Raw genomic sequence first — 20,156 nt, 5'->3', positions numbered from 1 at the left:
CAAACATGTTGCATTGGGTAAATCTGCTGCAAAAGACCTCTTTAATGTGTTAAAAAGCAAAGATGTCACTTTGAGAACTAAAGTGCCCCGACCCAAAAACCAAACCCATTGCTGCCAAGTCGATTCCGATTCATAGAGACCCTATAGGACAAGGTAGAACTGCCCTACAGGGTTTCCAAGGAGCACCTGGTGGATTTGAGCTGTCAACCTTTTGGTTAACAGCTGTAGCTTTTAACCACTATGCCACCAGGGTTTCCACAATTGCCTCATATGCTTGTGAAAGCTGGATGATGAATAAGGAAGACTGAAGAAGAATTGGTGCATTTGAATTATGGTGTTAGCAAAGAATACTGAATATTTAGTGAAACCTGTGAGAGCCTCAGCTCACCTGGGCTTGTTTTTCTGAGTTGCACCTCTCACAGGTTTCACTGAAAGTTTTCTGCCTTTGAGCGGGTGCAGTCTTAACCACTTTTCTATCGCTTGCTTTAGTGGACATATTTGAGCTTTCTGTGTCTGTCAAGTTTCTGCCTTACACAGGGTCCGGCTTTCACAGGTTTTACTGTACCATGGACTGCTGGAAGAATGAACAAATCTGTCTTGGAAGAAGTACAGCCAGGATGCTGTAGAAGCGAGAGTGGAGAGACTTTACCTCATGTACTTCGGACGTGTTATCAGGAGGGTCCAATACCTGGAGAAGGACATCATGCTTGGTAGAGGGTCATCAAAAAAGAGGAAGACCCTCAGTGAGATGGATTGACAGCTTTGAATTGTGGTGCTGGTGAAGAATATTGAATTGAATATACCGTGAACTGCCAGAAGAATGAACAAATAAATCTGTCTTGGAAGAAGTACAACCAGAATGCTTTTTAGAAGCAAGGATGGTGAGACTGTCTTACATACTTTGGACATGTTGTCAGGAGGGATCAGTCCCTGGAGAAGGACATCACGCTTGGTAAAGTACAGGGTCAGCAGAAAAGAGGGCATCCCCAATAAGATGGATTGACACAGTGGCTGCAACAATGGGCTCAAGCATAATGACTTGAGCGTGGCTCCAGACCTGGCAGTGTTTCCTTCTGTCGTACTTAGGGTCTCTATGAGTCGGAACTGACTCGACGGCACCTAACAACAACAACAACCATATGCCAGATGCTGTTTTAGGAGTGGCAATGTGTATAAAATCCCTCCTCTCATAGATCTTACGTTACAATGGAGTAAGACAGAGTAAACAAATACATTATATCTCAGGTGGTATGAAACTTGCATAATGATGTGTAATTTTAGAGTCATCTTGAGGTCGATACTGCCTTAATATGATTCTCTGACCACGGGTCTGTAAGGACATACAAACTTGCCTAACTGATGCTTCTTGATTAATGTGCTACATCAAGTTTTCTGCCTCAGTAGTAGAAATAATGAGCCTTTTACAGTTATATTGCCAAAACCTTTGAGGTTGAACGAGGGACTGTTTGTGTGTGTGTGTTTGCATGCAATATGGTTCATAAACTTGGTTTCCATGCATGTTATTAGATTTTGCAATTTTACTCATTGTGTCACAAGGGAACATTATTAAACAAAACATTATTGTGTGTTTTTGGGTATGTGCTCACTATTGTTCACAGAACATTAGAGACACGGAATCTTTCCTGGGGTGTTAAACTGTTGGAAAAATACCCTATAGATAATGGTTGTTTTTTTGTTTTAGTCAAACCCATTTCTTACTTACTAATTTTGTGTTGTGAGGAAAACTTGTGTTCTTCCTGAAATGCAGCTTTTAGGAAATGAAATAAAAACAAAAGTATTGCATTTTGGGTCACATTATAGAACAACCTGCCTAATATTAAGTTTTCATGCAGTGTGAACTTCAAAAACATAAGGATACATTAAAATATCTTGTTCCTTCAGTAAATTACGTGTAACTTGAGTACTAACTTACTTTAGCGGTTTTAACCTTTTCTTATTTTTATCCATTAACTATACTTGGAATCAAATATTCCAATAGACATCTAAATATCTTTTTCATCTCTAGGCTAACTATGAAGGCAAAATTATGTTAGAATTAATACGGGGCATGGCAAATACACCTACTCCTCACTTACTGACATGGTTAGGTTCTAAAGACCAGCTACTTAGAAGAAATCAGCATTATGCAAGAGTTGGAGGCTGTGCCCCGTCTCTGGCACCAGTGTACCTCCTGTTGCTCACTGGTCATTGGGTGCCCCCAGTGTGTCTGGGGATGCTTGTGGTGCGGTGGTCCCCCCTTCACCACCACATGTTCCCCACCTCCGTGGAACCTGAGGAGGTTGGGGGTGGTGGTGAGGCTGTTTGGGTGTTGCCTCCCGCTGCCTTCCCTGGGCGGGGGTCCCGTTCCTCCTCTGCCTGCCCTGGCCCGCTAGCCCCACACAGCCCACTTCCCCCCGTCCCGCTCCCTGCCTACCCCCGTCAACCTCCCCAGCACCTTTGGCACTCTCCGGTATATTGTTTGGAGTGGCCAGGTGAAGGCTCCCTGGGCTGGGCAGCAGCCCCACATGGGCCCAGATCTTCCGAGGCGCTGCCTGAGAATTCTTTTCAAAGTTGTCATAAATGCGATTGTGAGCATGGCGCAGGACCTGGCAGTGTTTCATTCTGTGGTACATAGGGTCTCTATGAGCTAGAACTGACTTGAGGGCACCTAACAACAACAACAACAACAACAAGAAGTAAGTGAGGAGTAGGTATAAAAGTATTAGCAGGTTCATGGATAATGAACTTTTCATGATTTATCTGTGGTTGTCATTAATAATATTTAAAATATATTTTTAAATCTTCTTTCCATTCATGCAGTCATTATTTCAATTGGTGAAATAATATATGTAAAGAGTGTGTTACCCAGTGCCGAGATCGTACTCAACAAATGGAAGCATTTCATTTCCCCTCCCATCCTGTTTAGTTTATTCAGCAAGCATTTATTAAATCTTTCTTTTGCACCCCCCCGGCCCCTGCAAAAAAAACAAAAAAAACCCAAACCCATTGCTATCGAGTTGATTCCAACTTATAGTGACCCTATAGGACAGAGTAGAACTGCCCCATAGAGTTTACAAGGAGGACCTGGTGGATTCAAACCGCTGATCTTTTGGTTAGCAGACATACCTCTTAACCATTATGCCACCAGGGTTTCCTCTCGTGCCCCGGGTAGTGTTATTTATGTTATAGGGCATGCAAAAGGGAGAAGAGAGGATCTCTACCCTCAAGGAACATGTACTTTAGTTATGAGAGAGACACATAGGCAAATAATTATAGTACTTTGTATCAAGTATTCTAATCTAACATAACTAAGTAAATAATATTTGAGAACAGGAGTTACCTAGTTAAAGAAGTTAACCATAGGTGACGTTTGAAATGAATCTTGGGAGATAATTTGCCAAGTGAAGACCAGGGAGGACTTTAATAGGAGAGGGAACTGTGTATCCAAAGCACAGAGGCATGTCTGCCTTCTTAAAAAAACCTTGGCCACACAGACACCAGTGAGCTTCCCCGGTTAGCAACACTTCACGTATATTGTCACACATTGTTACTGGGGGAATTAAACACATCTCGTACAACTTCACTAAGACAGGACACTTGAAAGCTTTTACTTGGTTTCCTCCAGACTTTATCCCATGTGCCTTTTCCCTTTGCTGATTTTACTGTATATCCTGTTGCTGTAATAAACGATAATCATGAGCATAACAACTTCTGAGTACTGTGAATATGTCAAGCGTGGTCTAGGGGACCCTGATACAATACCTCAATTTGAGTTTGAGGTTTTTTTTTTTTTTTTGAAGAGTACCACAGAATTGATGTACCTTTCTCACTGAGTCAGAGTAGATGATAAAAAAAAAATTAAAAAAATGTCTTACTACTGGTGACATTAACATTGATCACTTGGTTAAGGTAGTGTCTGTTGAGTTTCTTCTCAGTGAAGTTACTTTTTTCCTTTTTATAATTAAGAAATACTGTGCAGGAGATGCTTTCAGTCTATCCAAACTACCTGTTTCTCCCCAAAATTTCCCCCAAAGGGAAAGCTTACTGATATGATGAGATTTGTGAGTTAATTATTTAAAAATAATTATTATAAAATCAGCTAAGCTTCTGTTTTCTCATACATTCTGTGTCTCCTTTCCTATCATTTTAAAAGGTTTTCCTCATGTAATCTGCCTCTTCACCATGTTTGGTTAATTTTTTTCTTATTAGAAGATAGGATTTACAGCTGGCCGTTTAAACATCTAGGGAACTTTAATCACATAAGGCAATTAAGCAACTTCAGTTGGGTTAATCTGTACAGAAGGCCCCAAACCTCTTTAAAGTGCTTTCCTTTTATTGTAACCTTATTTTTCTTTTTATGAAAATTCATGTTCATATATCATATTCTTTGTCACTATTGGAGCCCTGGGGGCACAGTGGCTAAGAGCTCAGGTTGCTAACCAAAAAGATGACGGTTCAAACCTACCAGCTGCTCTTTGGAAACCCTATAGGGTAGTTCTACTCTGTCCTATAGGGTCCCTATGAGTTGGAATCAACTTGATGGCTCAGGTTTGGTTTGGTTTCGTTTGTCACTATCAGGGCAAACAGTAGTTTTATTTTTTCCCTTTTTTTTTTTTTTTTTAATCTTTGCTAACCACCATCTATTAACAGCTCTGTCCTATTGCACATACATAAAAGAAGCTCTATAAACTTTACTTAAGTGGTGAGTCAGTACTTTCTTCTGGGCTCCTGCCCTATGCTGCACTCTTGCCCTCCTCTTTAACTACTGGTACCAAATCTATACAGTAGTAGCTTTCATTGAAGTGGGTTAACTAAGAAGGTTGAGTGGTGTTACTTTGGAATAATTGTGTAAAATCGCACTGTATTGGGTTTTTAGAGACAAATGTGAAACTGGTGCTAGAATATTTACTAATTCCTTTTGCCTAGACCGTTGGTTCTCAATCCCAGCTGCACGATTAGAATCACCAAGGAATCTACTATAAAATACCTATTCCCTGAGCCATAGCCACACTGATTAAATCAGAATCTCTGGAGTATACTAAGTATCTGTATTTTTAAAACTCTTCAGATGATTCTTAGGCAGCTCTGGCTGAGAATCACTGACTTAGAGAAGTGATTCTCAAAGTGTGATCTGGGAGCTCTTTGGCTCCCTAAAACCCTGGGATCTACAAGGTCAAAACTCTTCCAATACGGAAGCATTATTTGTCTTTTTCATTGTCATTGTCTCAGGAGTGCACATAGTTCGTTGTTAGAATTTCAGATTAGACATTGCAACTGACTTTATTATTTTAATTTTTATTGTGCTTTAAGTGAAAGATTACAAACCAAGTGAGTCTCTCATGCAAAAAGTTGTATACACCTTGTTATATACTCCTAGTTGCACTCCTTCTAATGAGACAGCTCACTCCCTCCCTTCATTCTCTATTTTCCTGTCCCTTTGCCTAGCATCTGACCCCCTCTGCCCTCGCATCTCTTCTCCAGACAAGAGCTGCCCACATAGCCTCATGTGTCTACTTGATCCAAGAAGCTCACTCTTCACCAGTATCATTTTCTATCCCGTAGTCCAGTCAAACCCATGTCTGAAGAGTTGGCTTTGGAAACGGTTCCTCTCTTGGGCTAACAGAAGGTCTGGGGACCATGACCTCTGTGATCCTTCTAGTCTCAGTCAGACCATTAAATCTGGTATTTTTATGAGAATTTGAGGTCTGCATCTCAGTGCTCTCCTGCTCCCTCTGGAGTTCTCTGTTACGTTCCCTGTCAGGACAGTCATCAGTTGTAGCCGGGCACCATCTAGTTCTTCTGGTCTCAGACTGATTTAGTCTCTGGTTTATGTGGCCCTTTCTGTCTCTTGGGCTTATAATTACCTTGTGTCTTTGGTGTTCTTCATTCTCATTTGCTCCAAGTGGTTTGAGACAATTGATGCATCTTAGATGGCTGCGTGCTAGGGTTTAAGACCCCAGACACCACTCTCCAAAGTGGGATACAGAATATTTTGTTAATAGATTTTATTATGCCAGTTGACTTAGATGTCACCTGAAACCATGGTCCCCAAGCCCCCACCCCTGCTGTGCTGGCCTTCCAAGCTTTCGGTTTATTCAGCAAACTTCTTTGCTTTTGGTTTAGTCCAGCTGTGCTGAGCTCTGCTGTATTGTGTGTTGTCTTTCTCTTTACCTAAAATAGCTCTTACCTACTAATTGGTGAAAACCCCTCTCTCTCCCTCCCACCCCTTCTCGTAACCATCAAAGAATATTTTCTTCTCTGATTAAACTATTTCTCCAGTTCTTATAATAGTGGTTTCATACACTATTTGTCCTTTGGCAACTGACTAATTTTACTCAGCATAATGCCTTCTAGATTCCTCCATGTTATGAAATGCTTCACAGATTCATCATTGCTCTTTACTGATGCATAGTATTCCATTGTGTGAATATATCATTATTTATCCATAGCTGGGCAATCCTTGGTTGCTTCCATCTTTTTGCTATTGTAAACAGTGCTGCAATTAACATGGGTATGTGTATATCTGTTCATGTAAAGGCCCTTATTTCTCTAGGATATATTCCAAGGAGTGGGATTGCTGGATCCTATGGTAGTTCTATTTCTAGCTTTTTAAGGAAGTGCCAAATCGATTTCCAAAGTGGTTGTACCATTTTACATTCCCATCAGCAGTGTGTAAGTGTTCCAGTCTCTCCACAACCTCTCCAACATGTATTATTTTGTATTTTTTGGATTAATGCCAACCTTGTTGGAGTAAGATGGAATCTCATTGTAGTTTTGATTGGCATTTCTTCAATGGCTAATGATCGTGAGCATTTCCTCATGTATCTGTTAGCTACCTGAATGTCTTCGTTAGTGAAGTGCCTGTCCATATGATTTGTCTGTTTTTTAATTGGCTTATTTGTCTTTTTGTAGTTGAGTTTTTGCAGTATCATATAGATTTTGGAGATCAGCCGCTGATCAGAAATTTCATACCTAAAAGCTTTTTCCCGGTCCACAGGTAATCTTTTTACTCTTTTGGTGAGGTCTTTGGATGAGCATAGGTGTTTGTTTTTTAGGAGCTCCCAGTTATCTTGTTTTTCTTCTGCATTGTTAGTAATGTTTATGCCATGTATTAGGGCTCCTAACGTTGTCCCAATTTTTTCTTCCATGATCTTTATCATTTTATATTTAGGTCTTTGATCCATTTTGAGTTAGTTTTTGTGCATAGTGTGATGTATGGGTCTTGTTTCATTTTTTTGCAGTTGGATATCCAGTTATGTCAGCACCATTTGTTAAAAAGACTGTGTGTTCCCCATTTAACTGACTTTGGGCCTTTGTCAAATATCAGCTGCTCATATGTGGATGGATTTATGCCTAGATTCTCAATTCTATTCCATTGGTCTATGTATCTGTTGTTGTACCAGTACTAGAGTGTTTTGACTACTGTGATGGCATAATAGGTTCTAAAATCCAGTAGAGTGAGGCCTCCCACTTTGTTGTTCTTTTTCAGTAATGCTTTACTTATCCGGGGCCTCTGTCCCTTCCATATGAAGTTGGTGATTTGTTTGTCCATCTCATTAAAAAATGTCATTGGAATTTGGATCAGAATTGCATTAAATCTATAGATCGCTTTTGGTAGAATAGACATTTTTACAATGTTAAGTTTTCCTATCAATGAGCAAGGTATGTTTTTCCACTTATGTAGGCCTCTTTTGGTTTCTTGCAGAAGTGTTTTGTAGTTTTCTTTGTATAAGTCTTTTACATCTCTGGTAAGATTTATTCCTAACTATTTATCTTCTTGGGGGCTACTATAAATGGCATTGATTCGGTGATTTCCTCTTCGATGTTTTTTTAATTGATGTAGAGGAATCCAACTGATTCTTATATGTTTTTCTTGTATCCTGATACTCTGCTGAACTGTTCTATTAGTTTCAGTAGTTTTCTTGAGGATTCTTTAGGGTTTTCTGTGTATAAGATCATGTCATCTGCAAATAGAGGTAATTTTACTTCTTCCTTACCAATCTGGATGCCCTTTATTTGTTTATCTAGCCTAATTGCTCCAGCTAGGACCTCCAGCACAATGTTGAATAAGAGCGATGGTAAAGGGCATCCTTGTCTTGTTTCCGATCTCAAGGGGAATGCTTTCAGACTCTCTCCATTTAGGATGATGTTGGCTGTTGGCTTTGTATAAATGCCCCTTATCATGTTGAGGAATTTTCCTTCAATTCCTATTTTGCTGAGAGTTTTTATCATGAATGGGTGTTGAACTTTGTCAAATGCCTTTCCTGAATTAATTGATAAGATCATGTGGCTCTTGTCTTTTGTTTTATTTATATAATGGATTACATTCATTGTTCTTATAATGTTGAACCATCCCTGCATACCTGGTATGAATCCTACTTAGTCATGGTGAATTTTTTTTTTTTTTTGATTAAAAAAAAAAAAACCCAAACCCAGTGCTGTCAAGTCGATTCCGACTCATGTTGTTGAATTCTGTTGGCTAGAATTTTGTCGAAGATTTTTGCATCTAAGTTCATGAGGGACGTAGGTCTGTAATTTCCTTTTTTATGGTGTCTTTACCTGGTTTTAGTATCAGGTATACGCTGGCTTCCTAGAATGAGTTTGGGAGTATTACGTCCTTTTCTATGCTCTGAAATACCTTTAGTAGTAGTGGTTTTAACTCTCCTCTGAAAGTTTGGTAGAATTCTGCAGAGAAGCCATCGGCCAGAGCTTTTTTTTTTTTTGGGAGTTTTTAAATTACCTTTTCAATCTCTTCTTTTATTATGGGTTTATTTAGTTGTTCTGCCTCTGTTTCTATTGGTTTAGGTAGGTTGTGTGTTTCTACAAATTCATCCATTTCTTCTAGGTTCTCAAATTTGGTAGAGTACAATTTTTCACAATAATCTGATATGATTCCTTTAATTTCAGTTGTGTCTGTTGTAATATCCCCCATCTCATTTCTTATTTGGGTTATTTGCTCCCTCTTCTGTTTTTCTTCTGTCAGTTTGGCCAATGGTTTATCAATTTTGTTAATTTTTTCAAAGAACCAGGTTTTGGTCTTGTTAACTCTTTGAATTGTTTTTCTGTTCTCTATTTCATTTAATTCTGCTCTTATTTTTATTATTTGCTTTCTTCTGGTGCCTGACAGTTTCTTTTGTTGCTCTCTTTCTATTTGTTCAAGTCGTAGGGATAATTCTTTGATTTTGGCCCTTTCTATTTTTGTAATCATGCATTTATTGGTATAAATTGACCTCTGAGCACTGCTTTCTCTGTGTCCCAAGGTTCTGATAGGAAGTGTTTTCATTCTCATTGGATTATATGAATTTCTTTATTCCATCCTTGATGTCTTCTATAACCCAGTCATTTTTGAGCAGGGTATTGTTCAGTTTCCAAGGTTTGATTTCTTTTCCCTGCTTTTTCCGTTATTGATTTCTGCTTTTATGGCTTTATTGTCAGAGAAGATGCTTTGTAATATTTTGATGTTTTGGATTGCGTTAAGGCCTGCTTTGTGACCTATTATGTGGTCTATTCCAGAAAATGTTCCATGTGCATTGGAAAAGAAAGTATACTTGGCTGCTGGTGGGTGGAGTGTTCTGTATACATCTGTGAGGTCGAGTTGGTTGATTGTGGCGTTTAGATCTTCTGCGTCTTTATTGAGCTTCTTTCTGGATGTTCTGTCCTTCAGTGAAAGTGGTGTGTTGAAGTCCACTATGATTGTGTCACTGTCTATCTCACTTTTCAATGCTGTTAGCGTTTGTTTTATGTATCTTGCAGCCCTGTCATTGGGTGCAGAAATATCTAATATGGCTCTATCCTCCTGGTATGTTGTCTCTTTAATCATTATATAGTGCCCTTACTTATCCTTTATGATGAAATTAACTTTAAAGTCTATTTTATCAGAAATTAATATTGCCACTCCTGCATTTTTTTTTTGATTGTTGTTTGCTTGATATATTTTTTCCATCCTTTGAGTTTTAGTTTGTGTCTCCAAGTCTAAGGTGTGCCTCTTGTAGGCAGCATATAGACGGATTGTGTTTTTTTTATCCATTCTGCCACCCTCTGCCTCTTTATGGTTGCATTTATTCCATTTACATTCAGTGTCATTATGGAGAAGTATGAGTTTACTGCTGTCATTTGGATGTCTTTTTTTTGTGTGTTTTGTTGACAGTTTCTTTTTCCCACTTAATTTTTTGTGCTGAGTAGTTTATATTTTGTCTTTTCCTTATATTCGTTGTATTTGATTTTGTTTCTGCTGAGTCTCTATTTTTTTATTGTATTTTATTTTGATGAATATGATTATTAGTCTCCTTAGTGGTTACCTTAATATTTACCCCTATTTTTCTATGTTTAAACCTAAATTTTATTTCTTTGTATTGCCTTGTCTTCCTCTCCATCTGAAAGATCTATGAGTATATTTCTTAGTACCCTTTTATTGTTTTAATGTTGTCTTTTACATAATGACATCGCTGTTTTACTGTTTTGAGCATTTTTTTATCTTGATTTATTTTTGTGATTTCCCTCTCTGGGTCGATATCTGATTGTTCTGTCTAAGTGTTGTAGTCTTGGGTTGATATCTGATATTATTGGTTTTCCAACCAGAGAACTCCCTTTAGTATTTCTTGTAGTTTTGGTTTGGTTTTTACAAATTTCCTAAACTTCTGTTTATCTGGAACTGTCCTAATTTTGCCTTCATATTTGAGAGACAGTTTTGCTGGATATGTGATTCTTGGCTCTCATTTTTTTTTTCCTTCATTGTTTCATATAAGTTATCCTGTTGCTTTCTTGCCTGCAGGGTTTCTGCGGAGTAGTCCGAGTTTATTCTTATTGACTCTCCTTTGTAAGTGACTTTTCATTTATCCCTTGCTGCTCATAAAATTCTCTTCATTTTTGGTTTTGGCAAGTTTGATTATAATATGACTTGGTGAGTTTCTTTTAAGATCTATCTTATGTGGAATTGGATGAACATCTTGGATAGATATCTTCTCATCTTTCACGATATCAGGGAAGTTTTCTGCCAACAAATCTTCAACAATTCTCTCTACGTTTTCTGTTATCCCTCCCTTTTCTGGTACTCCAATCACTCATAGGTTATTTCTCTTGATAGAATCCCACATGACTCTTAGGGTTTCTTCATTTTTTTGTTTTTTATCTGATTTTTCTTGAAACTTATTGGTATCAAGTGCTTTATCATCAGTCTCACCAATTCTGCCTTCCACTTGCTCAAGTGTGCTCTTCTGACTTTCTACGGAGTTGTCTAATTCTGTAATTTTATTGTTAATCTTCTGAATTTCTCATGGCCATCTCTCTTTGGATTCTTGCAGCTTATTAAATTTTTTGTTATGTTCTTGAATAAGCTTTTTAATTTGTTCAGCTTCTTTATCTGTGTGTTTCTTGGCTTGTTCCACGTATTGCCTGATCTTGTTCCTGACGTCTTGAAGAGTTCTGTATATTAATCTTTTGTATTTTGTATCCAGTAATTCCAGGAAAGCACCTTCATCCAGAAGATCTATTGATTCTTTGTTCTGAGAGCTTGTTGAAGCTGTCATGATATGCTTCTTTATGTGATTTGATATCGACTGTTGTCTCCAAACCATCTATAGGTTATCGTATTAGTGTATTTTATGTTTTCTTACGGTATCCTAGCTTCTTGCTTTATTTTAATATGCCCAAATAGGTTGCTTGAGTGAGCTAGCCCGATTGGTTTTGCCTTTGAAACTCTAACATCCTGTCATCAGATGGCTGGAGCTGTGATCAGGTATATGAGCCTAGGAATCCCTTCACTTTTCTTGTATGGATTCAGCTTAGATGTCCAGGTCGTTGGTCATCAAGTGTATGGTACAGGCTTTGTCCTACAGTCTTTGAGGGGCAGGGGTGATTGGTGTACCTACCGGTATCTGGTTGCAGCAGGGGGTCATGCTCTGAACAAGGTGGGGTGCTGACAATCATCCCCCGAGTGTCTGTGAAGAAAGTGCACCCCTGTTCCCTGGAGTGCACAGGTGGGTGGGTTCTGCAGATGGACCATGGGCAGCCAATGTTTTTGGTTGTAGGAACTGGGAGGTACCAGTTATACTTGGACCACTGTTGCTGGTGGCTGGGTGACCTGAGTAGAGCCACCAGTCCTTAGGCCCCTGATGTGGGTAGATGAAGACCCTGTTTAATAGGCAAAGTGGTGTCGAACATCAACCACCCACCTGTCTATCGCACAGCTGAAACAGTTGTGGTCTACCAACAAGATCCTTTTTTGCCTGAAATAGGGCCACAGAGGTCCATGTAGGCGGAAAGGTATTCAAAGTCCATAGATGGTTTGTGCCTGGACAGGAGCCGCTTCTGTCCTTAGCTCCCCAGGTTAGTGGAGCAGGCAGATTATCTTTTCCCCAGGTGTGAATTTATTCCTTCTCCAAGGCCAAGAGAATGGCTCAGGGCTCATAGCAGGACCTATCTCAGGTTCAGGGAAATCGATAGCAACTCAAGGTGGCATGGGGGCTGGGAGGCGTGGTAAAATATACACAAGTACTTAGCTTTTTGCCGAGAGCGCTGTTCTTCTCTGTTTCCGGAGGTGTGAGTAGGCTGCGCGGCTGGCTGTTTCTCCCTGAGGACACTGCAGCCGAATGCTACCAGAAGCCCACTACAGCCTGAGGGTTCCCAGCCGTTCAGGTCTGGCAACTCCTCTTTGCTTCTGAGCTCTCTCTCTGTCTCCCTGCTGCTCAGTCCATTTTCTAACTTTGCCTTGGATGTTCAGGGCTCCTATCTTGTCATAAATATATGTAAAAAAACCAAAAAAAGCCAAACCCAGTGCTGTGGAGTCGATTCCTACTCATCGTGACTCATGTGTGTATATGTATACATATACGTATGTGTATGTGTATATGTATACGTATATGTATATGTGTATATATAATCGTTACACTTGTTTTTTCGGGTCTTTGTCATAAGAGGGTTCGTTGGAAGCATCTAACTGCCATCTTGGCTCCTGAAACTGACTTTAAAAAGTCACAAAGACATTAAAAAAAAAAAAAAGAGAGAGAAAAATGTATGCAAATACTGGTAAATTCTGTTCAAGATCTGTAGTCTGATTAATTGCACTGTATTAATTAATAATTAATTTCCTGGTTTGATAATGTACTATTATTGTGTAAGATGTCACCTTTGGGGAAAACTGGGTGGTGGGTAAACCTGTCTTCCTATTTTTGCAGCTTCTTGTGTGTCTATAATTATTTTAAAATTAAATGTAAAAAACAAGATTACCATTTGTCATGTTTGGACATAATATCAAAAAAGAGTAGCCTCACTTATCTGAAATGATTATTAAAATAGTTTTTTTCCCTTTTACAACACATGTCTGTGTAAGGCTGAGTTTTCCTCATGTACTTCATCATGAGAATCCGACTGTCTTCTGTTGAGACAGACATTAAACAGATTGTTTAAAATGTAAAACAAAACCATTCTTCTTATTTAATTTTTTTCCCTTTGGAAAATATTTATTTTTCATAGCGTTATTTATGTTATTATGTAGTGAATTTGGTTATTTTTGAAGGAATTAAATTGTTTTTCCAGTTTTCATTTTTAATATGATAAATATCAAAAGATATAACCCACATAAAAATAAGTTCTTTGGGGTCCTCAATAGTTTTTAAGAATGTAAATGGTTTCCTGAGTCTTAAAACAGAAACCTGAAAGGATTGTTGTTTCAGTCATTTTAAAAATCTCTCTACTTCACCAGTTATTTCCTTCTTGATAACCACATATAACTGTATTTTTACACAGGGAGGTGGCAATTTTATTTCTTTGGCAATCACTTCAGATTGTTTTCTTTTTCCTCTTCTATCTTCATTTCCCTAGCCTTTCCAAATGGCAGGATATAAGTTAATGGAACATTAGGAAGGATAACATAGATATTTCCTTTATTTTTAAGAAATTTGACCACGTTTATAAAGCCAGTAGACCCAGAAAGTAATTATTTGTGTCTCATAGAAAATTATAAAAGTTATCTGTATTAGCATTGTAGGGCTGTCGTAGAAATTACCATAAACTCAGAGGCTTAAACCAACAGAAATTTATTCTCTCACAGTTCTAGAGTCCAGAAGCCTGAAATCAAGGTTTTTACAGGGATCAGCAGGGCTTTTTTGTACTATGCCTGGAGCTCTAGGGGAGAATCCATTCTTTGCCTCTTAGTTTGTGGTGATTGTTGGCATCCTTGGCTTGTTGCCCCATCTCTCTGCACCATCTATACATCACCTTCATCTCTGTATCTTCTGTCTCTTACTAGGACATTTGTCATTGGATTTATAGCCCACTTAGGCAATCCAGATTGATCCCATCTCAAGATCCTTAACTTAATTACATTTTCAAAAGCCCTTTTTCCAAATAACATTCACAGGTTCCAGGGATTTAAATGTGGACATGCCATTTTTTGGCCACCATCAACCCACTACAGGATCCTTTAGGCGTTTTTATATTACTTTTGACCCTAGCACACTTGACGGGAAAAGTATAAATCCAAGAAATTTAAGTCTAAAATCTTGAAAACTGCACTCAGTTAAAAATCATTAAAAAGTAATGAAAGACAGCAAATTAAGATTCTCATTCAAGTTGAGAGTTTTCCTGGTTCTTGGTGTTATTTGTGATTTTCTATTGAAATCTGGACATGTTGGATATTATGCTATGGCATCCTGAATCTTGTTTAAATCTTTCGTTTTCGCAGGTCTCCTCTGACACCACTGTGATAGGGGAAAGGAGGCACACCGTGGTTACTGCCAGGTGCTGTTGGAAGTCCAGGTCTCCAATTGGCCTCCATTTGAAAAGAGGGGCTGGGTAGGGATTTTTATTACTGCTGGGTGGAGGTGGAAGTTCAGGCTTTGCGTGTGACCTCCAGTGACATTGTGGGGGTTGGGAGAGGATAGTGTCCTTATCACTGGGTGGAGGTGAAAGTAATGACTCCCTTAGGTTTCCCTGGTCACCACCCCAGCAGGAGATGGAGGGGTACTTTGTTACCCTAGGGTGGTGGTGGAAGTCTAGGTGCCCCCCACGGTCTCCATTAACATTGTATGTGGGATTGTTATCTCATTACCACTTGGCTCCCCACTCAGCCTTCTCTGTCACCATCCCATCAGGGTCGGCGTGCCTCATAGCCTGGTGAGGATGGGAATCTAAGCTCCTCACTAAGCCTTTGCTTGGCAGGGTTGAGGGTGGAGATGCAGTTTTTTTTCTGTGGTGCTTGACTAGAATAGAGCGGTTATTATCTAAAGGTTTTCTGACTTGCTCGGCTGCCCCTTTCTAGGATACAGAGAGAAAACTTTTCTTGTTTGTCTCTGCCTGCTAGTGTTTTTGTGTTTACTAGCTTCTCCAGTATTCACTCTGAAATAGATGAGGCGAAAAGAAACCCCAGGGAATTCCTACGAAGTCATTCCTTGGTCCTCGGCTCCCTAGCTGATCTGTTTTCTTGTCTTCACTTTTCAGAGTCTTCTTGTGTTTGTTTTATATATAATGTTCTGAGTCTGTACTTAGTGGTAGGAATAGGGAAAAGTTTGTCTACTCCATGTTTCTCGAAGTAGAAGTTCCAGGAACATATGATATAGTTTATAAAAATCTAATCAGGCATAGCCTTTTAAGAACAGTTTACTCTGTAGTTGCTCACTAGTCAAAAGTGGTACATATTTCTTTAAGAAGGCTGTCTCCATCTAAGGTCTTTGTGAATCGAAGAAAGAAAAATGCAGGTAATATAAATATCAATTTCTACACTTTTTAGTAAACATAATTCATGATTTAGGGGAGAAAGGATAGAAAGTATTGTTTTGAACAGTAAGTAATTTGTCTTTTTCTATCCTTTGTTAACTGAAAACTGTGACTCTGTTAGGTTAAATTCATTTCAGTTAATCATTTATCTTTTGTTTTCTTGTACTGAGCCTAGTCTTTTATTACAAAATCACATATCACCCCTGGAGCTGGTGGGCTGGTCCAAACATTCTATTCTCAACTATAAATTGTTGCTTACTTTGAGGCTACACTGCACCCTTGAAAGATGAAGGTTCAGATTAGTCAAGTTATCTTGCAACAAATGCTATTAGAGTGTTAAGTTTAGATTTTAAAAAGTACTTTTCAAAAATTTCAATTTAAGTAATGATTTAGGAATTTTAAACTTCACTGAACATTTTCATCATTTTCATAGTATTTTACCCAGTTGTTAAATAATCTAAATAGTATCCTGATGAGTCAGGACAATTATCTCCATTTTACAGATGAGGAAATTGAGAAATGTCATTTAGTTTATGACTTATCCAAGAGCATTCAGTGAATTGAGATTAGAACTGGAACAATAGTCCAAGATTGGAACTTTAAATATTTTTTTGCACCATTTTGTGCTTAGTTCAATAGACCATGCCAGTAACCAAATTAAATTTATATATCTACCAAAACAAGAACAAGGGGGAAAGAAGAGGTTATCCAATTAGAACCTTAGTTTCAGACATGGTCTGTAAATATCTAATTTTTCAGTCTGATGCATCAAGAATGTTTCATCATTATCATACCCCTTGTCTCATATGCAGCATAATAAGAAGCCCATAATGCCAGACAATAATTTCCAAAAGTATTTTTCTCTTTACGAGGAATATGGTCATAATTTGAAAGCAAACAGTTCCATTATTTTTTCTATAATTTAAAGAAAAACAGAAAAACAAAAAATTTGGTATATATATCTAAAACATAAATATAATGCTTATAGTTGCCATTAAATTTATTACATAGCTACATTTTTATATATTAAAAGTCACTGAAAGTTTATGATAGGTTTATAAACTATTGATGCTCTCATGTAAAAGTATACTACTATGTTAAAATAAGTTGGAATTTGGAAACTGGTTTATTTAAATTAAATTTCATTCCATATGTGTTTTGTCAGTTAGTTTGAATTATTTATCTAAAATATAGATATGTTTTCTTTTTAGAGTAGTTTATTATGATATATTGGAAAGAATTCATCACTCAAAATTAAGGACCTCTGTTCTAGGTTTTTTTTGTTCTAGGTTTAGAGCTTATTGTGCTTAATATGTAGAGCATAAAGCATATTTGTGGTGTTATCTCTGAGAATTGGAATCCTGATCAAGCAGTTCATTTATATTGTTGCACCTTTTCTGCCACCTTTTTTCTTTTTACCTTTTGTCCTATTCCTAAACTTTCTCCTACTTCTCTCATGTTAAAATTCTAGTCAATGTCAGAGTAATAATGCATTTTTTTTCCCATTTAATGCTTCTGTTTTTCACATTGGTTATTTTCTTTAAAATTATTCAGTTTGAGGTGATACTAAACAAGTTGAAAATTAAAGCCCGTATCCTAGTTCTTTAAGATGAACCCATTGCTGCCGAGTGGATTCCGACTCAAAGCAACCCTATAGGACAGAGTAGAACTGCCCCACAGAGTTTCCAAGGAGCGCCTGGCAGATTCGAACTGCCCACCATTTGATTAGCAGCCATACCACTTAGCCACTATGCCACCAGGGTTTCCCTCTTTAAGATTAGGAAATGTATAATGAAACGATTATAAATTTTATTCCACATGTTCAAACTGTTAATAATTCTTCCTACTTTAGTGTTCATTGTACTTTGCCTTGTATTATAGTGAGTTGTGTACTTGACCTCCCTCCATAATACCTACTAGAGTGCTTTACACTTTGCCTATTCTCAAATACTTGTTTTTAATTAACTTCAGTTCCCTGAAGACAATACCTACATGTGACCTCTTTCTGATATCTGGTCTTTTAATATGAATATGTTGGTTTCGTGTCTACTCCAGCTTCTTATTGGCTGTCACAGTATCTGTTCCTTTTTTCAGTTATTATCTATTTATAGTTTACTTAATTTGGTTAGATTATTGAGATTTTGTCCCATGGTAACTTTCTAATTTTCCATGGTGAAAATGAAATGATCATTGCTCAATTATTTTTAAGTATAAATTCTTTTTTAATAAGTGCCATTTAGATGGCCATTCGAGCCAGAACAATGCCTGCCACATAGTATGTGCTCAGATCATGAATAAGTAGATGAATGAGTGAACTAATGAATGATACGTATCATCTGTCCATATAATAGTTTATCCACTTAGTTATTTATAGGGATGCTTGTTATATCTGAGTGTTTGTATTTGTCAAAATTCTTAATTTTAATTTAAATTCCTTAGTGGTAAAGGCTGAATCTCTTCAAGTAGGCTTGAATTTACTACATGAAGCCTATTAAGACTTACCAAGTCAATAGTTATCCAAAGTAAATTGATAGGTCAGGGCCCATTAAGCAATAATGTATGGAATTATTATATAGATTAAATATATGTGAAGAGAGTTCTCTAAACTGTAAACTACTACACAAAGATTAGTTCATTCATTGAGCAAACCTTTCTTATTAATTTGGAACCAATAGGACACATTAAGCAATATCACTATTGTGTGTAACTGTATGTCTTAGAATATGGAATGTGTGTTAGAACATCTATACTGGATGATATAGTTTTTAGGTTATCCTAAAATAATTAGAATGATTATGAGAAAATTATAAAGAACTAGTAACTAAGTATATAGTGTATAATCTTTATAAATGATTATTATAAAACATTTCCTAATGTTAATGCTGTATTTAAAAGTGAGGCTTTAGGAGAGCATTTTGGATGAAATATTAGTATTTGGATTTATTTGTACAAAATATTGAAAGACTGGGCATTGAAAGATTAAAACTTGTCTCTAGGGATTAAGGCATGCATTACCAACCGCTTATATGTCTGTGGTCCCATAGGTTTTTTTTTAAAGAGAAAGCAGCTTTTTCCTTCTATTTCCCCTTAATGTTTTTAAAGACCTCAAAACTAGCCGTGTGCAGCACTGGACCACAGGTGGGATACAGGCAGGTGAGGCAGAGGACATGGCTCTGAGCGCCGGCCCTTAGGCCTTATGAGGCGAGCAGTGGCAGCAGGGGCTGCGGGGTCAGGCTGCTCCTGCTACTCAGGTGGGTGGGCTGGGCACGCTCGGCTTCCTCCTCCTTGACTTCCACTAGCTCCCACCACTGCCCTCCCAGCTGCTGCTGCTGCCATTCCCGCAGTCTCTAGCAGCAGTGGCAGCTGTTGCAGTGGTGATGAGGACACTGGAAGTGGGTTCCCATAAGGTTTTAATACGGTGTTTGCACAGCGTCCAAATCACATAACGTCTTATCTTACAGACCATATTGTGGACATTAAGCAACGTATGCCTGTAGTAAAGAACATGAGTAGATTTTCTGTTTATTTAAAGTTAGAAATAATGAAGGGATAAAGTAAAATATCTTACTTGTATCTGTTGTTTCATTGGGAAGAATTCCTAGTTCTACTCAAGAAGACATTTAAGCACATTAATAATAGCTAGCTTTTTTATTTTAAGACAAAAACAATTTAAAAGACTAGTGTCATATAAAACAATCACTATGAAATATGTTTCTTAGATTACAGTTTTGAATCTCTGAAAACACAATTTTTTCTTAACTCATGGAAAGAGTTAGAGTATACTTTTTTCTGTGTATTTTTCCTTTTACTGGATTACATTTATATAACAAATGTTATCTGTATTACATTTATAAAATAGGATAGTGTTACCCGATTAGGGTCTGTGCCCTGGAGCAGTACAACCAATGTACTCCAAGTCAGAAAGAGAGAGACTAAGTTTTATTAAGAGGTGACACCAATAGGGGTGGGAGTCTGACAGCAATGCAGGCTGTACTTTATGGAGTCCCCCAAAAGCAATTTTTACATCAGAATTTATATGTATTTGGCAAGGATTACCTAATGTTTTTAAGCACATAACCCACAGGTGGTTGTATACATCACAAAACAACTATAAGAAACTCTTTATTAAACTAAAGATACGTATGTCGGACTTCTGAACTCTAATCTGTATGTTTGTAACAGGCTAAAAAAAAAAAAAATTAAGAATCTCTCGGCTAGTGGAACTGGCCTGCCAACTCTACTCTAACTAAGGAGCAAGAAAGAAAGTTGCAGACCAAAAGCGCCAGGCAGCCTTCCTTGTTGCTGTCCTGCAGAATGAAGGCCGTTTCTCAAGAGAACAAAGAAGAGGAGAGAGACCAAGACCACAGGAGCTGAGAGGGCTCTGCACCCCTTTGGAAAGAGACTAGTGCAGCCGGTGCAATTAAAAAAAAAAAAAAAAATGCTTA

At 37.9% G+C, this 20,156-nt stretch overlaps 1 protein-coding gene across 8 annotated transcripts in view; it reads left to right on the top strand.

The window, feature by feature from the left end:
* Nucleotides 1–20,156, top strand: part of RNGTT (RNA guanylyltransferase and 5'-phosphatase) — a 351,931-nt gene that overhangs the window by 244,327 nt on the left and 87,448 nt on the right. Inside the window, exon 16 of one of the 8 annotated variants that reach the window (XM_064288919.1) lies at nt 1–20,156. This exon is cut by the window's left edge and continues 15,395 nt beyond it. The exons of the other annotated variants lie outside the window; for them this stretch is intronic. The gene's annotated coding sequence lies outside the window, so the exon portion shown is untranslated. 8 annotated transcript variants of the gene reach the window in all.

Source organism: Loxodonta africana, chromosome 1, assembly GCF_030014295.1.
Source record: "Loxodonta africana isolate mLoxAfr1 chromosome 1, mLoxAfr1.hap2, whole genome shotgun sequence".
NCBI classification, from domain to species: Eukaryota; Metazoa; Chordata; class Mammalia; order Proboscidea; family Elephantidae; genus Loxodonta; species Loxodonta africana.
This window is presented reverse-complemented; position numbering and strand designations above follow the sequence as displayed.